The sequence below is a fragment of the Lygodium microphyllum genome, chromosome 9 (assembly GCF_053477565.2).
Source record: "Lygodium microphyllum isolate KBCC chromosome 9, Lygodium_microphyllum_v1.1.10, whole genome shotgun sequence".
Taxonomy (NCBI): Eukaryota; Viridiplantae; Streptophyta; class Polypodiopsida; order Schizaeales; family Lygodiaceae; genus Lygodium; species Lygodium microphyllum.
In genome coordinates this window covers 147,101,911-147,122,336 of record NC_141143.1, presented here as the reverse complement: position 1 = coordinate 147,122,336, position 20,426 = coordinate 147,101,911, and the positions used below count along the sequence as shown (strand labels likewise).

Sequence of the window (20,426 nt, the reverse complement as noted above, 5' to 3'; positions counted from 1 at the left end):
ACTTCATGGACATTTTTAGGTGTTGTCCAAGACTTAATTGCTTTAATTTTACATGCATCTACGTGTATGCCTTTGGCAGACATGATATGACCTAAATATTCTATTTGAGATTGAAAGAAAGAACATTTGGCAGGGTTAGCATATAGATGGTTTTGTTTTAATAAACTAAACACTAAAGATAAATGTTCTTCGTGTTCTTTTTCAGTTTTGCTAAAAACAAGAATGTCATCGAAAAAGACTATTACACAAAGCTGAAAATGCAAAAATATTCTATTCATCATTCTTTTAAATGTTGCTGGTGCATTGGTAAGTCCAAAGGGCATTGCCAATAATTCATAATGTCCAAATTGTGTACGAAAAGCTATCTTAAAAATGTTAGAAGTAGACATACGAACTTGGTGATATCCTGATTTTAAATCAATTTTACTAAACACTGTTGCTCCTTGTAATTTATCTAGAAGGTCGTCTATTCTAGGTATTGGATACCTATTTTTAATCGTTATTTTATTAAGTGCTCTATAATCTATACACATGCGATAAGTTTGATTTTTCTTTTTAACTAATAATACAGGAGCTCCAAAAGGCAAACTACTTGGATGAAGTAAATTTTCTACTTAGAAGTTCTTCAATTTGCTTCTAAATCTCTTTCTGTTCTAATTGGTTATGGCGATAGGGAGCTTTGCAAGGTGGTTGACTACTAGGAAGTAAATCAATTTGGTGGTCTTCGGGTCGTGATGGAGAAAGTTGTAAAGGTAAATCATTAGAAAAGCAATCAAAAAATTTAGCAATAAAATGCTGTTGCTTTGGAGTTAATTCAATTGTTGTAACATCAACTTCATTAATCCATACTAAGAAAGCTTTTGATTGTTTACGCAAAGGTCGCTTCGCCTGTGTATGACTAATAATTGAAAATAATTCTATTTTTGTTAACCCTTCAAGTAAAATTTGTTTACCTTTGTGCTCAATGTGCATTGAATGTGTGTTGTAATCTATATTGGGGTTGAATTGGTGATGCCATGGCATGCCTAGAATTACGTTAGCAGATTGCAAAGGTACTACTAAAAAATTTCACTTTTCCTTATAAGATCCAATACAAATTTCTAAATTATGAACTTCTTTAGTACCATTATATCGTCGTCCTAGAAATGCAGCCTTAATTTTATAAGCAGATGGAATAGTTTTGAGTTGTAAGTTTCTAACTACTTTTTCTGAAACAAAATCATGAGTACTACCATTGTCATGCAAGATAGTCATATCATTATTATTGATTTTACATTGCATCTTTAATAAGGCATGCAAAGAAATTTTACCAGCAAGGTCTTCAGGTTCATTAGAATTTTCGCCGACAAGTGTAGCCTCATCGAAGTCGGGCATTGCTTCAAGGTCTTCGTTGGATTCTTCAGCTCCAAGAAAATTTAGATGTGCCGTGGGTTTCTTCCAATCACGGGTGTTGCCCATGGGACAATGACTCGCAATATGACCAGGACGCTTACAATTATAACAAATTACATTTTTGGAAATGGCATTGGAGACATTTGGGTTAACATTTTTAGGTTCACCAGATTTAGGCAATTTTGAAGGTAGATTGGGAGGTTTAGAATTGGAAACTAATTGACCATGATTATTAAGAACATTTTGCATCCATGGTCATCGGTTAAAATGATTCTTTCCATATTGAGAATTGAAGTTACGAAAAGAATTAAAACGAACGTTACCCATGTTGTTACCTTGGATGCCGGAAATTGCCTTTGGTATTTAGCCTGCTTCTTTTCAGTGTCGTGAGCTAGGGATATGGCTTCATCCAGGTTATTGGGCTTGAACATGTTGACTTCGGCTTGGATGGATGGAATTAAGCTGGACATATACTTTCTTTTGAATGTAGATTTGGCCAATGGTTCCACCATTTGGAGTTGCAAGAGAGTGCTCCAAAATCATTATGTGTATTGAGGGATAGACTAACGTTCCCGTTGCATGAATAGATCCCATTGTTGTTGCATGCGGAGCTTGAATTGTGCAGGGAGAAATTTGCAAGAACCTTCTTGTGAAAGTCATTCCATGTGAGATGACGATCAATGCTTTTACGTGTGACATCCCACCATAATGCAGCTTTCTCAATAAAATAATGAGATGCACATTTAATTTTATCACTTTCTAAGTATTTCTCATTGTCAAAATAAGCTTCGAACTGACTTAACCATGACAGAATTTTGCGACCATCTTTAAGACCATCAAAAGAATTAAATTTGAATGTATGCTTGCTTATCTTGGACTCATTTCGACTAGCGTGGACATCCAAAGTAGCATTGATGGTGCGGACAAGGTTGTCGTCATTGGTAGAAATTTCAGTGGCAGGACGCTTTAGGGACTTCAGTTCTTGCTCCAGTTGTACGCAGTGTTGACGCTCTTCTTAAAGTTGCATGGATATTAAATCCATACACTGCTCCAAGGTTGGCTCAAGAAGCGGTGATGCAGAGTCAAAATTGGCAATGATTGCTTGATGAAGAAATCCGAAAATTCAGGACGCCTTGCAAATGAAAAGACGTCTCATGAAGAATTTTGGCATGCAAGACCAAAATTTTAAACGGTATTTGGACAAGAAATTATGGATGGGAATAGGCAGGAAAGGCGAGAATTTTTGATGGAAATTTTGTGAGATTTATGAAGCTAGAAAGAACTGTGCGAGAACTGCCTCTATGGGAGAGATAGTTGGCTGTGACTTGTGAAGATTGGCACAGACTGTGTATGACACGGAGTAAGAGAGGTTGAAGTTGATCAAGTAGGTTAGTAATATAACTTTCCTAATAAGGCTTTTAAGCCTAAAAAAACTTGACGTTTTTGACCAAAATGATGTCGTGGATGTTGCCATAGTGTCAAAAAATGCCCCCCCCACAAAAAAAAAAGAAAAGATCTTAAGCTCTTGCTTAAGCTTAAGCTAAGATTTTACTTAAACTTTAATTAAGCTTACTAACCATCTGTAAGCTGCAACTCATAAAAAAATATGGCGCCATGATGTAGGAGTGGGTATTCTTCAATATTTGGAAAAACAACATAATTTCTTAACTATGATAGAGGGGTTTGGGGTTTTGAAGGCCTTGGAATCTAGCCATGTAGTCAGTTCGCGATGAGGCGGACCGTAGAGCCCATTTTTAGCCAAGGCCTTGCCTTCACACTAGAGGGTAGGCGATTGGAAGCCCAAGAGGTAGGCTGGGCTCTGATACCGCTGTTGTGAGCAACAGATGAGTGGTTTGCACGTAGCGAATGGAAGAAGCTCCCTCTTTCTCTCTTTTACTCATAAAATTGCATACGACTCATGAGAAATTGAAAAATAGACTAAAAGAAAAGGTAAAGTAAGATGAACGACTCAAGATTGGGTTCAATCTCCCCCAACTGGGCAGCTCCCTTCATGCCGTATTTATAATAATATTATGAAATCTTCTTTGCCCAAGATTTAGGCCCTTTACAATCACTCTTTGCATAAAGAGTTTGAGTGAATTGAAAAAGAGATAGAGTAATTTGAATTAATGGATGCTAGAAGTTGTGTATCCCACAACTCTCTAGAACCATTAATATTTTATTGGACATATCTTCTAAAAATCTATTTTGCTAATAAATATTTACATTGAGGCTTTGCACATGCGTTATAAGAATAGAGGTGCGTCTAATACAATAATCCAATAAATTCTTGGGAAAATAATCTTTAGAATGCTTGCGTGTGGCGCGCTTTTCCAATTCTCCTTGCTCTACACATCAGCTGCCAAAAATTTAGAAAATCATGTTAGAATAATAACCAACTGAATAATTGCAGCTAGCCACACAAATCAATTAATTTGAAATTTCATACAATAATTAGTTCACGAAGACGTTAATACTCGTGTGGATAAAATGGTACCACCCATGTTCACACTTGTATCGACTCCTGAAAAGGATAGGTGTCCCCATCGACCTTCTACCTAAGACCATTCTTAGGAACGTGCCCCGCATTAACGGGGAACCATTTAAGGTGCTCATCCCGCCAACATACACACAAAGGAGAACCATTTAAGGCACTCATCCCTTTGTGTAGATGCCACCTAGCAACATGTTCACTTTTCAATTTACTAAATACTAAAATATCATTAAAAAACACAACAATGAAATGATGATAATTAATAAAAATTTTATTCATAAGTCTAAAAAAACTTTCATGTGCATTCACTAAACCAAAATGCATAACAAAAAAATTATAGTGACCAAAATGTGTGCAAAAAGTGATTTTAACAATATCAATAGTGTCCATTCTAATTTGATGGTATCCTGGTTTTAAATCAATTTTACTAAAAATTGAAACTTATATTTTTCTAACAATGTAATCGAGCCTAAGTCGAGGTTGTGGTTGCCAGGTGGTGTGAGTAGACTATACGAACTCTACGGGATGACAGAGTCTTAACATACTTATACTTGACACAATGATATGTTAACAACATAGGTATATCAGGCACATCGAAACAAAGTCTAACTAAATAGAAAAACATAGACAATATTGGATAAAAGAAAATATTTATGTATTCAAATAGCTCAATCGTTATAGTTCATATAGAGCATCATGGTCTCTCAGAGAGAGGATGGTAAGCATAGACACAACTTAGACCAATGAATACATCCCAAGGTGTAAACCATTCAAAAAATACAAGGCATAAGCTAGATGACCATGGCTACAATCCTAGCACTACAATGAGGCTCAATATGGATGTATGGGAGTTATATATATGAGTGCGAATCGGCTCTATACTTGTGTTAACAATAGCAACTAGGTGTAATCCTCATCACTTTCTTTATGCTCCTTTTATATCCTTTACTACATATGGTTTCTTGAAGTCCCGCCACTATGTTTGGCTAGACTACTACGTTTCATTAGTGCATCACTACCATTAGCATTGATTGCTACTTTTAGTTGCCAATCTGTCCAGTCCATCCTGCATGCCTAACAATCAAATCATTAACACACGATATAGGATACCAATCTGTTCCTTTTGTTCTGCAAACTTGTAAAGAATGGGATTAGAGGGTCTTACATGGGGTTAGCACATGTAAATACCCGGTTACACGGATGGGGTATTTAAGGTGTACTAGGACCTGATTAGGGGACCATTTTGATAAATATACATCTGTCCTTTCACCTTCTTCACCTTCTTCACCTTCTTCCCTGTCCTTCCATGGCTGCCAGCCATTTCTCTCTCCTCTTCTTGTCTTTCTCTCTCTACTCCTAGTCTTTCTCTCTCCTCATCACCCTCTTTCTCTCTCTTTCTCTCTCTCTCTCTCTCTCTCTCTATAGTCTCTCCCTTCTCTCCTTCTCTCTCCTAGGTCTCCTTCATTACAGTTGGTATCAGAGCTTAGTTTTTAGATCTTTCCTTTCTCTATCTTCCTTTTAGATTTAGTTATCTTTTTAGTCTCACGAAACCCTAATTTTCTCAGGTACACCAGGATAAGTACAACATTGAAGACAACAGGAGTCAGGGAGTATTATAGAGACGACAACTTTCTTGGGAGTTTACACAACTATGGCAGGCAGATAGCTCTGGCCATCATCCTGGAGATCCCTCCGAGGGGACTCATACACTACAGCACCATAGTCACTGGCCAGCTTAGAGAAAGATCCATTGAATCTAGCCAGCGAACCATCATTACGAGCATTCAATCTAGACGCAGCCTGCTTTACTTGCAGCTCCCCTGCTTCCAACTTGGAAGAGAGGATACACACTTGCTATAACTCCAACTTTAGCCATTTCTACAGCTGCCGCTTTTCTCCTTTGGTTAAATTCCTCAAGCAAATCCATGTACTAGATTTGAAAGCATCCTTCATGCTGTCCCCATTCAGACTCATACACTTTCTCTTCAAGCTACAGGAATCTTCATAGGCAGTTTCTGAGGGGCGCTCATCGGATGTGGTTAGGTTCTACACATCGTATGGAGCCAATGACTTAGGCCTTCTAGATTCGGAGTCTGCAACCATCTCAGATGCGTAGGAGACCTTTGTAGTCCCTCGATCTAGGAGATAGCCATTCGAGGCACTCTGCATCTGTTTCATACTGGTGTTCCGGATCAAGATAGGCTTCTGCTCATATGTCAAAAGAATGATTGAAGCCATTTGTATGCTTGAGGTCATGAAAGCAAGTTCATACGCCAACGACAGAAGGGGATCTGGAGGAACAGGACCGCAAACCTCTCATAAGGGCTATGTAACTCTACATATCAGGGGCAGGGGGAGCAGATTCGATAGGCAGGGGAGGCAAGCCTAGGGCTGCCCCCGTAAAGCTCCCCTACTGTCATTGGGGTGACTAGTGGCACAATCCAAGTTCATCAGCCTTCCTTCAGCCAAAACAATGATGCCAGTCTTGGTCTTAGGGAACACCCAACGATCAATTTAAGGCTTGATAGTGATTTTTTTTACATTAGGTGGTTGTTACAAAAATGTTAGCAGTTTCCACGACATCCTCCAAGGTTAAGACACGAATACCTTCCATCAAGGCTTGCAATGCAGAGATTGGATCAACCTCTGTGACAATTACTCGAGCCCTTGCAGCCCTCATGGCAGCAGCACAGCCTTTGCCAACATCACTGTAACCATAGACAACTATATCTTTTCCAACAATCATTACATCAGTGGCCCTCATGAGTCCATCAGGCAGTGAGTGGCGGCACCCATACAGGTTGTCAAACTTACTATTAGTCACTGAATCATTGACATTAATGGCTAGAAAAATCAAGAAACCATTGGCCTGCATCTGATATAGACGATGGACCCCAGTGGTGGTCTCTTCAGAGACACCGACCAGCCTCTCCTTCATGACAGTTGGGAACCTGGTATGCTCCTGGGAGCATGATAACAAAAATGTAGTACAGAGAGGCCACTGAAGAGGCCATTGTTTTTAAGGTGGGGATCTAGACTCCCCTTGGTCATGTTTTATGCCTGAAGTGCTCAGTCTTCTAGACGCAGTCTCTGGGACTTTTGAAGCAGTAGATACAGTGGAGTTACATCTCCCATTTTCTATGGTTTCTGAAAACGCATCTGCTTGCACCATGTCGCTTGCACTATCCATTAGCTCGTGCTCCTCATAAATAGCAGAATCCTGGTTAACCTTGGCTTCATTCAGCACATTCTCTTCATTAAAATGGGATGGATTTGCCTCTGGTGTAAGAGAGCCAATTGACATGTCGTCTTCTACAGCATCAGGGACATGTATGGGAGGTGGTGGAGCAACACTCTGCTCTGCTGAGAGTGCTGCTACGAAGAGCTCTTCGATTATCAAGCAGTCCCCTATGGCATCTGTCTTTCATGCTGCAACAACTATCTACACTAGTTATCTTAACAGAGGCTACCAAGGGTAGTGATATAGACCGACATTTCCCCATCGTGCCATAGCCATTATCTTTCTTCAGACCAACATGATGTTCATATGAAATCATAACTTCTGATTGAGTGTTGGATTTTGACAGTGAACTGATCGTAGGATCTTGAATTCCTTCCCAACTTGTGGATGACCTCTTGATGCTTGCAATCCACACGAAAGAAGGCTGCTTGTTACTACATAACAGAGCAAAATGCAAAGCCTTTCTGACTATTTTAGTATCACTGCAAGTGTTCTTCACTTCAAGATCCAAGGTCTCCATAATTGTACCAAAATCATTCTTCAGCAACACCCATCGGTAAAGGTTTATCTCATCATCCACAGCTTTCTTGCCAGGATAAGGAACTCCATGCTTCGCTGCTCCTCAAAAAGCCATAGGTACTGCCTGACAGCACTGCAGTACCCTGAAACCAATTGGGGTTCTCTCGGCCTACTTCTTTTCATGGCATTTGTTTTGCAGAACGCTCTTTGCTTGGAGTATTCATGACATAATTTGGATCTACTCTCCCATAATCAGGACTAGTTCCAGAATAGTGCTTCAGATACACAAGCTTGGAATTGTATGGTTTTCTGTGCTAGCTATGGCACTTTTGTAGGCTGCTCTTCTTGTTTGAGCAAGTGACCAAATATCGCATGTGTTTCACTTGTTGCTTGTGAGATAGATGAAAATACAAGAGCAAAAATTCTGTGAAAGGCAGGTTGAGTGACTGGCTGAACCAAACCAGTTGCAGGGAAGAGCAGATGACATTGGCACATGCAATGGAGTGGATGATGAATTTATTGTATTGGCATATGCAATGGAGTTTGAGATGTCATGACAAGAAAGTGTAATGCCTATTGCATTTCAGAATTGAGGCTGTTTATTGATGTGTGTGAAAGTAGTTGGTAGACACTACTACTGAGATCTTTGAGAGCTTGATAAAGAAGCATCTGCTGTGTGTGAGACAGTGACCATCTTGACTTCCTTGTTGATCAACTGGTGGTGCAACTCATGCAGTCATCTGCAACAGAATTAATGCAGCAGAATTAATGCCATAGGGAGGTCCATTCTGGAGTCTATAACCCCATTGGCAGGTTTACTTAATTGAACACTTTGATGGAACTGTAGTTACTTAGAGATGCGCTGTGAGGTCAGCTGCCGAGTGCTAAGCTAAATCACATATGGGCAATTTTGATAACCAAAGTATTGTACAATACGACTTTGAGCAACACCTAGGCTACGTACCTTGTCATGAGGGTGGATCATACTCCAATGGATTTGATCAGCAATATGGCTATCATGGACATCATGATTATGCTTACAAGCATTCCTTTATGCAGCAACATAGTTCTTATGCAAGTCATGATCTTGGACATGTAAATGGTAGCTCATACAACATTGGTCAACAGCATGCATATGGAGATTCTTATGTAATGCAGGAGCAGCAAGCTAGTGATTATGACCAGCATCATGCCGTTACCTATGCTCATGGACTTGCCACTTATCATACTTATGGTCAGCCTAGGATGCAAGGACACCATTGAAGTCATGTTGGACAGTCATCATGCAATCTTGGGCAGCATGTTTATGGGCAACAATATGGCCAAAGTTTTGGTAATAGTCAGCAGCAAATAGATGTATATGAGCAATAGGGCTATTATCACCATATGTAGTATGGACAGCATGAATATCATTATGAGCAGCAGTCACATTGGTATGACCATCCATATGGACAGCATGAGCATTATGGTCATGAGCATGGACAGCCATCTGTTGTACATGAGCAGCAAGATGACTATAAGCATCATGTCAGAATTATTGCTAGTGAGCTGACCGATGGTGATGAGCATGTGTGTAGATTGCTATCTAAGGCTAAACGCATTAGACACCTTACTAGTGATACGATACGGGAATTGCATGCTGTGGGATTATGCTATCGATGTGCTAAGCCAATATCTTGTAATCATCAAGCCAGATGTAGGGCAAAGGCTGCCAAAATACTCTTGGTATTAGAGTATTATGATGCAAAGGATGGAGAAGATCTTGTTGAAGACCATTTTGGTACGCGTCCATAACAAGAACTTCAGTTCAAGAAAGAAGATCATGGGAAGCATGTGGATTTGGATGATCATGACCCCATGTGGGAGCCCCTTCAGTCCACAGACCTGCAGTTTGAATGCTTGGACATCACTAAGAATCCAGGGTCCATGAATATGCAGCACTTAGGGGCTGATGTAGTAAACTTTTTAGCTTATGCAACCCCATGTGTTATTGACAACATCCAAGCACAAACCGAGCTCAATCATATGATGCTTATGGTAGACTCGATGCAACAACTAGTGGTTCTGACCATTCTAGCTTTACTTGTGGATGGTAACCCAATGCATGGAAAGGATAACCACTTTCCATTTGACCTCGGTGGTAGACCCATGCTTGCATGGATGACCTGTATGCTGGTGATGCTTACTATGTAGGTTATCCATTTGATCCTGCGGGTTGGAAAAAAGCTCTATCTACATTAGCACTCCCTCGGTGCAGTCCCCTTGCCTTGAGGCGGCAACCTTGGCTGAAGGACAACTCGATTTGGGCCTGTTTTGCAGTAGATAGCCATCTATTTTCGATCAATTTTGGGCCTGCATTAATTGCACCCATGCATGACCTACCTGGGCTGAAAGTACGCTCAACGAGCTTCATTTTGACATGCGGAACGTCTCGTTTGGAGTTGCCCATGGCATGTTATGATTAGTTTTCCACTGCAGGCCTGTTCGGGATAGCATGCTGTAGGGTGTTGTCTAGCCCTTCTTGTTTGGAATTGGTGCCTATCTTTGTACCGAGTTACCTTCTTCCCTCATGCTCATAGGCCACTGTTCCACAAGATTCCCTCCCCTCTCCCCCTCTTCCCCCCCACCCCTTTCCCCCCTACCCAGCCATACCAATATGTCCTCTTTTTGTTTTTGAGGACAAAAACCTTCCGGGTCGAGATGGAATGTAAAGAATGGGATTATAGGGTCTTACACGGGACGGGGTTAGACATGTGAATACCCGGTTACACAAATGGGGTATTTAAGGTGTACAGGGACCTGATTAGGGGACCATTTTGATAAATATACATTTGTCCTTTCACCTTCTTCACCTTATTCCCTGTCCTTCCATGGCTGCCAGCCATTTCTCTCTCCTCTTCTTGTCTTTCTCTCTCTACTCCTAGTCTTTCTCTCTCCTTGTCACCCTCTTTCTCTCTCTTTCTCTCTCTCTCTCTCTGTAGTCTCTCCCTTCTCTCCTTCTCTCTCCTAGGTCTCCTTCATTACAAAACTTGATAATCAAATCATTGACACAAGATATAGGATACCAATTTTTTATAGTGACTTTGTTTAGTGCCCTACGCTCGATACACATGAAGTACTTTTTGTTTTTCTTTCTAGATAAGAAGTATAAATGATCCAAAGGGTGATAAACTAGGAAAGATGAGGCTTTTACCTAGGATTTTAGTGAATTTTTGCTAAATTTTCTTTTGGTGAAGTGGACTATGCCTATAAGGCACCTTATGTGGAGGAGAAACTCCAAGAAATAGTTCTATCTTATGGTCTAACTCTCCTCTAGATGGTGGCAATTGAAGTGAATACTCATCGGCAAAACAATTCTTGTAGGTAGCCAAAAAGTGCTTTTGTAATGGCATCATAAGTGTAATCTTAGTATTCTCAACCTTTGTAACATAAATCATGTAGGCTTTGTGTTGCTTTGCAAGAGCAGCTTGGGTTGGGTATGTGAAATCAAGGGAAACAACTCTAAGTCTAAATAGTCATATAGAGTATTCTAGTCTCCCTAAAAACCAAAGGTTATTGAATGAATCTGGTAATGAGGAAGTTGGTTCCAGTGGACCATTAAAAGAGGAGACCACTCTCTTGAAGGAGTCAGATCTCTACCCAGAAGTAGTCTGTGGGACATTCATTTGCGAAGTGGAAGGTGAAAAGCAATTAACGTTTGTGGATCTAAAGGTACTGAATATCACCTGAAGTGGGTATAAATCTTTCAGAAGAAGAGCTATTGGTCCTATGAGACCACTGAAAGAGAACTTAGACGTGTTTGCATGGTCATACATATATCTGAAGGGGATTTATCCCACGGTGTGCCAAAATCACATCGACCTAGAGCCTGATGCTAAACTTGTGAGGCAAAGACAGAGGCGTATGAATCCAAATTACTCCGCCTAATGAAAGCCGAACTATTGAAGCTCTTTTGAAGTTGAGTATATCTATCCAGTGGCCAATAGTGAATGGGTTTTTCCCACTATGGTAGTACCAAAGAAGAATGGAGAGCTACGAATATATGTGGACTTTCGAAAGCTGAATTCCAAAATGAAGAAGGATCATTTCCCTATCCCTTTCATAGATCAATTGTTGGACATAGTGGCAAGCCATGAGATCTATTCTCTCTTGGATGGATTCAATGGATACAGTCAAGTCTAGATTGCAGAAGAAGATCAATCTAAAACAACCTTCACAACAGAATGGGAAACCTATGCTTACAAAGTGGCTGATCTAGAGAGTCAATATGATCTGAGTCATTAGTACTAGTGTGAGTGGCATGAATGAACCAAAATTACTAGATTTTTGGACAATTTTAGCTTATTATTTATTGTAAATATCCGAAAAAGATATGAAAACTTCTAGATTAGGATGGCATGCAAAAAGCAAGTTTCTTTTTTAGCCAGTTATTGGATTTTTCATAGAAAAGATAGATTGGCACATGAAACTGTATCCTTCTTGATAAATAAAGCCGATGTGAAGGGAAGAATGATGAGATGACTCCTTCTATTTCAGGAGTTTGACTTTGAAGTGGTTACCAAACCCGATCACTTCCATGTCCTGGCTGATCATTTGTTGCGAATCCCTTAGAGTAATGAAGAAGAGCAAGATGATCTAGACCTTCTGGATGCTTTCCTGTTTCCTATTGAAACTGTTACCCCATGGTATGTATATATAGCCAACCTCTTGGCAACCCAATAGTATCCCCATAGTGTCTTGAGCCATGTGAAGAAGAAGCTTATGTTGGAATCAACCCCCTACACCCTATTAGGTGGTGCTCTGTATAAAAAAGGCAAGGATGAAGTATTGCAAATATGTGTTGCAGGAGAAGAGATTGGAATTGTGCTAAAAGCATGCCATGAAGAGCCCTGTGGCAGACACTTTGTAGGAGAAGTGAGAACTAGAAAGGCCTTGCTTGCAGGATATTGGTGGTTGACCCTCCACAAGGATGCCTATGACTATTACAAATGTTGTGATGCTTGTCAGAGAATGGGAAAGCCTACCAAATCTAGTGCCATACTACTACAATCCATCCTTCCCCTAAATCTATTAGAGAAGCAAGGAATTGACTTTGTTGGTCCCATTGATCCAACAACCAGAAAACACAATATTAGTGAGTTTGGAAATCTCCCAATTCCCATTTTTTGAATACTAAAAAGGTGGCACCCGGATAACATGCCCACAAGTTTCTCAAAACCATATGATGTGACCTATCATTGGAAAGCACTTGAAAAATGAAATCTATTGATCTATAGAGCGCTCAATTTGGAATTGTAGTGTTCAAGTTATGACAAATCCAAACATTTGACCATGTGTCCCAAACTTATGGGAAATTCCCATATTTCCCAATATAGTGTTAGAAGGAAATAGAACAGATATATCTTGGTCTCTACAGACTACATGGCAAAGTGGTGTGAAGCCAAAGCTCTCAAGCAGGATGATGGAAAAAGCGTGGCCTTGTTCCTGTATGAGAATATCATCACATGTTTTGGCAGTCCCCTAGAGCTTGTAAGTGACAGAGGTACTCACTTCCTTAACAAGATTATGGAAGAATTGATAGAGCTGTACAAGATCTGCCATCATGAGTCCACACCCTATTACCCCAGAGCCAATGGCCAAGTCAAAGTTAGTAATCATATCCTCTCCTTGATCTTGACAAGAATGATTGTTGCCACACATCGTCATGATTGGGACGATCGACTTACAGAGGCCCTCTAGCATAGGAAACCTCCCATAAGACTGCTACAGAACAAACCCCTTTCCAACTTGTGTATGGAATAGAAGCCGTCTTTCCTGTTGAACTCAAGCTACCCTCTCTGCATGTGGCTATCAAAGAATGCTTGGGAGATTACGAGTCCTTGAAATGCTATCTCTTTGCATCTAAAATATCTAGATGAGACTCGTAGGATGGCCTTATAGTGCATGGGAGCTATGCAAGCTAGAAAGGCCTATCATGACACCTTCATCAAGTAGAAAGAGTTCAAGGAAGGTGACTTAGTCCTAGCCTATGATTTTCGATTTGGAAAGTTTCCAGGCACGTTTCAACAATGTTGGATGGGCCCCTCTAAGGTACTTTCCATCAACCCTAATGGCTCTATCCAAGTCTAGATAGTCGATGCTTCGGATGATCCCTTCTTGATTAATGGCTATCATCTCAAAATGTATTACCATCCCTAGGGATCCTAACAATCACTAGCTCCCTCATTCCTTGCATGATGGTCGGTATGGCTTTACCTAATGCTCATGATAGCCCCCTTGTTGATCCTGATAATGTGGCTCCATTCTATTAGCCCCTCATAGCCACCTTTCCCCCTCTCCTTGGCTTCCTTTTTGTTTGATGCATTAGCGGTGGTGAGGATGATTTTGATACATGGCATTCCTATATATGTATATATGCGTGTGCGCGCTCGCGCGCGCTCGCACACACACACACTCGCACACACGCGTGCACACACACACACACACACACACACACACACACACACACACACACACACACACACACACACACACACACACACACACACACACACACACACACACACACACACACATGGGAGAAAAGGACTTCAGTCCCTATCATACCAACCTATTCTTCAAGAAATGGTGGAAACACCCTTGGGAGTAGGGCAAAAGAAAATAAAAGAAAAAAATAATTTTTTTAAAAACAAGACTGTTATGGGAGAAAATGAAGAAATTCCTTGTCATAGCAGGCCTTGTTCCAAGATATGGTGGCACACACCCTTGGACGGCCGGGAAGTTGTTGTGGAAAAGGTGGTAACACCCAATAGTCCAGGATAGTTGAATCTCTTACAGAACTCTTATCACAAAAGTCCCAAAGCTGCCTTCCTTGGTGCACTGAATCTTGCAACCTCATCAAGTGTTTCTAACTCCTAAAACAGACCATATTTCCAATATGCAATTTGAGAATTAGACTTGTTGGCTACCTCCATGGGTACATCTCTTCATCAACCAATGCAAGTGACATTACCAACCAGAGAAAGCTAATCTTCATCAACAAACCTTGAGCATTGTGAGCTTTCATCCTAACCGGATGACAATGTGAGTATGGGTTGCCCTCTGTAATCATTAATAGAGTGTGAGACAGAGGGTAGGGTGAGTGACCAGCCCTTGCCCTTTCTATCCAACAGAGAGGTAAGATGTGTGAATGGAGCATTGCACGCATGGGATGGGCCTCTCAATGCAGAAAGCACAACTTATTCTTGTGCATGGTACTATAAGGCTCCCTGACCTTCCCTTCTTGCACTTATGTTGGCACAAGGTGGGATACACTGTTGCACCATCAATTGCACACAAGACATACAACCTTCGCACAAGTGTCCTAGAGGATTTAATTAATGGGATGTGATGAACTTGGTTGCTCTCATGTTATCATCAACAGAGCGTGAGACAAAGGAGGGTCTGAGCATGATTGATTTCCCTTTCATCAACTGAGAGGTAAGGATTGGGGGATGTTTCGACACTTGGAGATAGGTATGTTCTCGTTTCCCTTTACACACATGGGACAACCTCCTGCGCCGTCACTCTCACCTCATTCTCTTTGGCACATTGCACAATAAGACTCCTCAGCCTTCCTTCTTGCACCTATGCCAAATGGGTTGGGATGCGTAGATGCACGATCAACTGTGCACATTGGCATACTCCCTTTGTGTCAAGAATTGCGTGATGGGGGGACTTGCTCAAGATGCTGCGCCAAACACACATAGAATGCACAAGGAGAGGCTCACTCAGGAGATAAGAAGAGAGATGGATGCCAAAACGTTTTCTTACTGGTTTCTCCTTCTTCTTCTTCCACACACTTTACAAATGTATACAAAGTATAGATAAGATACAACATAAAGGAAAGTGGCCTACTAAGTCAAACAATGCATAACCAACTACACTAGTCGACTGGCGCTATAACTATGCCAGCTGTAAATAGGTGTAACAACCTGAATATAATAAGTAATGAGTCAGTGGCTATGTGAGAGTCATAATGACCACCAACGTGCTAAGTGTAGACATGTGGACCCATCTAACCAGGCGGTCCATTATTGATGTCTGCATGTATTTAGCTTGTCATCTCAACACTCCCCCTCAAGTTCAACTACATCTCTGTAACTCCAAGTAAGCTTCGAAACTTTTGAAGCTTCTCTGTACCCAATGCCTTCATGAAGATGTCAGCTATTTGATCCTGTGTGCTGACATACACCAAGTCAATCTCACCTGCTAGTACCTTCTCTCACAAAGTGGTAGTGTACCTCAATATGTTTTGTCCTGGCATGGAACACATGGTTCCTAGCCAACTGTATACTGCTCATGTTGTCACAATAAATGACAATTAGATCTTTCACCTACACATCTAAATCAGCCAATAACTTTTGCAGCCATACTACCTCACATGCTGCAATAGTAGCACCTCTATACTCGGCCTCTGTACTCGACAAAGCAATTCTAGATTGCTTTTTGCTGCTCCAAGTAACTGCTGCACTACCAAGAGAGAACATGTATTTGCTGGTAGATCTTCTATCAGATATACTACTAGCCCAATCTGCATCTGTGTATCCAAACACCTGTACATTTGTACCTGCCTCATAGAAAAGTCCATAGTGTAATGTGGACTTCACATATCTCAATATGCATCTAATTGCATCCAAATGTGGCTTTCTAGGTACTTGCATAAACCGACTCACAAGACCAACAACGTAGCTCAAGTCTGGCCTTGTAATGGTCATGTAGATCAAACTCCCCACTATCCTCTTGAACATAGTAGGGTCTTCTATCTCATCCCCAACATCAACACTCAACTTTATATTCTGCTCCAACGGGACTGAAAGTGGTTTGCATGCTGTCATACCATACTTGGACAACATATCCAAGCCATACTGTCTTTGGGACAGCCATATACCATCATCACATCTATCACCTCAATGCCAAGGAAGTACCTTAGCTCACCTAAATCCTTCATCTCAAACTTGTTCTTCAAAAATTCATTGAGTTCAGCAATCCCACTATCATTATCACCTGTAATAATCAAGTCATCCACATAGATGACTATGATGACCAAACCTGCATCTCCCTTTTTCACATAAAGTGAGTGATCAGCATCAGCCAATATTAGCAAGATACTCTCTGATCTTGTCAGACCATGCTCTAGGTGCTTGATTGAGCCCATAGAGCACCTTCTTCAACCTGCACACATACGTGGGATGCTCTAAATCTTCATAACTTGCTCGCTGATCCATATACACTTCTCCCTGCAAATCACCATGCAAGAAGGTATTCTTCACATCCGTTTGATAAAACCTCCAACCTTTGGCTGTTGCCGAAGTAATCACACATCTGACAGTTGCCATCCTAGCAATTGGACTGAAGGTTTCTTCATAATCTATGCCATATGTCTAGGCATAGCCTTTTGCAACCAACCTAGCTTTGTACCTACTAGTAGAACCATTTACATTGTGCTTAATCTTATAAACCCACTTACATCCAATAGCTTTCTTGCCCTTCGGCAATGATACTAGATCCCAAGTCTTATTGGCCTCTAATGCAACCATCTCCTCATCCATTGCTGCATCCCAATGAGCATGACCAATAGCCTCCTCAAAACATGTGGGCTCAACATCCTCAATCACTTTCACCATATAAGCATAATGGTGAGTTGCATAACCTTCAAAACCAAATCTATTAACAGGATATCTCACCCTGCTAGACCTACGTACCACTGGATCACTCAATGGAGTCTTTGCATTGACGCGTGCTCTCTGGACACCTGGAGTCCTCACTGAAGGAACGCCAAGCTCATTATCCAAGCTCTCTGAGCCACTGGAGTCTCCATCAAGAACTACATCAATGCCATCTGACACTTTATTCTTTTCTTTGTCTTTACTTGTAGTGCTACTAGATGCATCTAAAGATGTAGAGATACTCCTTAGTCTCCCAGACCAAGAACTGCCAGATGATGTCTCTGGTCCACTAAGAGTCTGTGATTCTTGCTTTTCAGCGTGCACATGAGTGTCATGATCATCATCATCATCATCAACCAATACATCACCACTAGATGCATACCAACTGCTCATTTCATTAAAGATTACATCCCTGCTCACTCTGAACTTACATGTGACAGGGTTATAACAATGATACCCCTTTTGCTCTAAAGAGTATCAAAGAAAGACACACTTTTCAGCCTTTGGATCCAGTTTCTTTCGCAACTCATCTGGCACATGAACATATGCAATACAACCAAACACTTTCAAGTGTCAGACATCAGGCTTCTTACCTGTAAAACATTCTTCAGGGGTCATACCATGAACTGCAGTTGTGGGAGTTCTGTTCATAATATAAACAACAGTATGAATAGCCTTAGACCAAAAATTCTTAGGCATATTATTTTTAGCCATCAAGGCGTGTGCAACTTCTGCAATATGCCTGTTTTTCCTTTATGCAACCCCATTTTGCTGTGGGGTATACCTGCATGTGAACTGTCTCTTTATTCCATGAGACCTCAGAAAATCACTGAACTCATTTGAGAGATACTCTCCCCCTCCATCTGACCTCAAGCACTTTGCTTTCAAGCCTATTTCTCTTTAAACTGCAGCCTTGAAAGTTCTAAAGTGCTCAAACACTTCACTCTTTTCCTTCATAAAATATACCCACAGCTTTCTAGAACAATCATCAATGAATGTGACAAAGTATGAACTACCTCCAAGAGATACATTTTGTGTAGGCCCCCAAATATCTGTATGCACAACATCAAGGATATTTTTGCTTACATCTCTGTCATGTGAAAATGGTTGTCTTGCTTGCTTACCAAACTAACATGCTTCGCATACCTTATGAAATTCTGCAATTCTAAATGTAGGCAAACCTGTAACCAACCCTATCTCCAATAACTAGTTTGTAGAACCACGCCTAGTGTTTGATGGACTACCAGTAAGAGATCATGTTTCATGGGGAATATAGACTATCTCCAATAACTAGTTTGTAGAAGCACGCCTAGTGTTTGATGGACTACTAGTAAGAGATCATGTTTCATGGGCTGAGATAATTGCTAGATATATACTGAACATGAATTGTTTGATTATTTTGAGAAAATGATCCTTGAGGGTGTTTACACAGATTCTGTCATATTTATTTGTAGCATGAAAGCTTGCATTAGTGTAGGAGCTGTTAACACAGGCCAAATGGTTCACGTTGAAGCAATTAAAAGAGGGCTGGAAAGAGAACCCTCTATGAGCAGTGCATTTCTTAGAGTAAAACTGATTTATAGTGGGGGGGATATATTTGGACATTCTACCAGAAGGCGTAGGAAAAGGTCAAGCCTTGGCTTATCTTCTGCGCAAGTTAAAAGCAGAGAAGAGGTTTCTAAAGGCCACTTAGTATGTGGAGATTCAAAAAATGATGCAGAACTCTTTAGTGTTCCAGATGTCTATGGAGTGATAGTTGGAAATGCGCAAAAGGAACTCCTGCTCTAGTATGCAGAGAATGCCAAAGGAAACCCCAAAATATATCATGCAAACGAGAGATGAGATGTTGGCATTATCCAAGCGATGCAGCATTTTGGTTTACACCCAAATGAGTCACCTAGAGATAGCCATGAATTACTGCTCAAGAAAGAGAATCATGAAGAATTCTCTAGGGTGGCACATCAGATAGTGGAATTCCATATTCTATACGAGAGATGACTACGAGTAGAAGTGGAGCATTCATATGTTGTGGCTCCCTCTTGTACTTCAATACTACCTTGGGGAAAGGAAATTGCTGCTTCTAAAGAACTAGAAGATTTGAAGTCTAGCTATGGTTCATACAAGGGTGCACTATGCCAAATGTGGGTTGATGGCATTCGCATAAAGACAATAGCTGATAGAATATGGATGGTTAGATTTGACCATTGGAAACGAACAGCTAAAGAAGTAACATGCCGAATGACAACAACAGTTTTTGATCTAGAGGTGGGTGCAAATCAGATTCTTTGGACACACAAGCATGAGACATGGCTTCAAGGCTATACTGGCTCCTTCTAAACTCATTGATTGGCTCCCGATCATGGCTTAATCATGGGCAATGATCGTAAGAAAAAAGGCGGAAGTTCAAGCATTTAAGCTTTTTAAGGTTATTCTTTAAAGCTTAAGCTTTAAAAGCATAGCCTTAACATTTTTTTAGCTAAACGTTAAAAAAAAACTTAGGATTTTTTGGATAAATAAAAGCACAAACCTAAGGATGTAGGAGAGAAAACTAGAAAAGGGAGACACTATGAGAGGCTTGGAGGCCATCAAATTGGAGAGAGAGGCTTGAGGTTGAGTTTTATGTCTCTGTCCTACTTTGAAGTTTTTGCCATCGAGTCACATATGAGGGTGGCTTGAGTTCGATCTTTGAGCTCCTTGATGAGGCTATAGAGTTTGAGCGTTGAGCTCCTCACCTTTCTCGAAGTTTTCTCCATTAGTCACTTCCCACCTTCTTCTCTTCTCTCTCAGTTTGAGATTTGGACCTTGTCTTCCAATTAGCGAGTGATCTTTTGCTTAAAAGAGACACGGTGAAATTCTCTATATCAACCTCATCATCTTTACTATCTGGCATCATATCAATGAACAATTTGTCATCACAAGTTCCAACTTGAGCTCTTCATATGTCTTTTGATCATATCCAAGAGTCTTTTGATCTTGTATCTTGTCTATATCTTTAATCAAAGAATTAGTTTTCTCATTCGTCTTGAATCTAAAATTCTTCTGGATAATTATTTTACGTACTCCCATTGCAAAA

General features: G+C 40.6%; 2 pseudogenes; one reads left to right on the top strand and one right to left on the bottom strand.

Annotated features, from left to right (window-relative positions):
* Positions 1-6,271: 6,271 nt before the first annotated feature.
* Positions 6,272-6,824, bottom strand: LOC148031685 (adenosylhomocysteinase 1 pseudogene; annotated as a pseudogene).
* Positions 6,825-7,188: 364 nt separating this feature from the next.
* On the top strand, positions 7,189-19,690 carry LOC148031684 (sucrose-phosphatase 1-like; annotated as a pseudogene).
* The last annotated feature ends 736 nt before the right edge of the window (positions 19,691-20,426 follow it).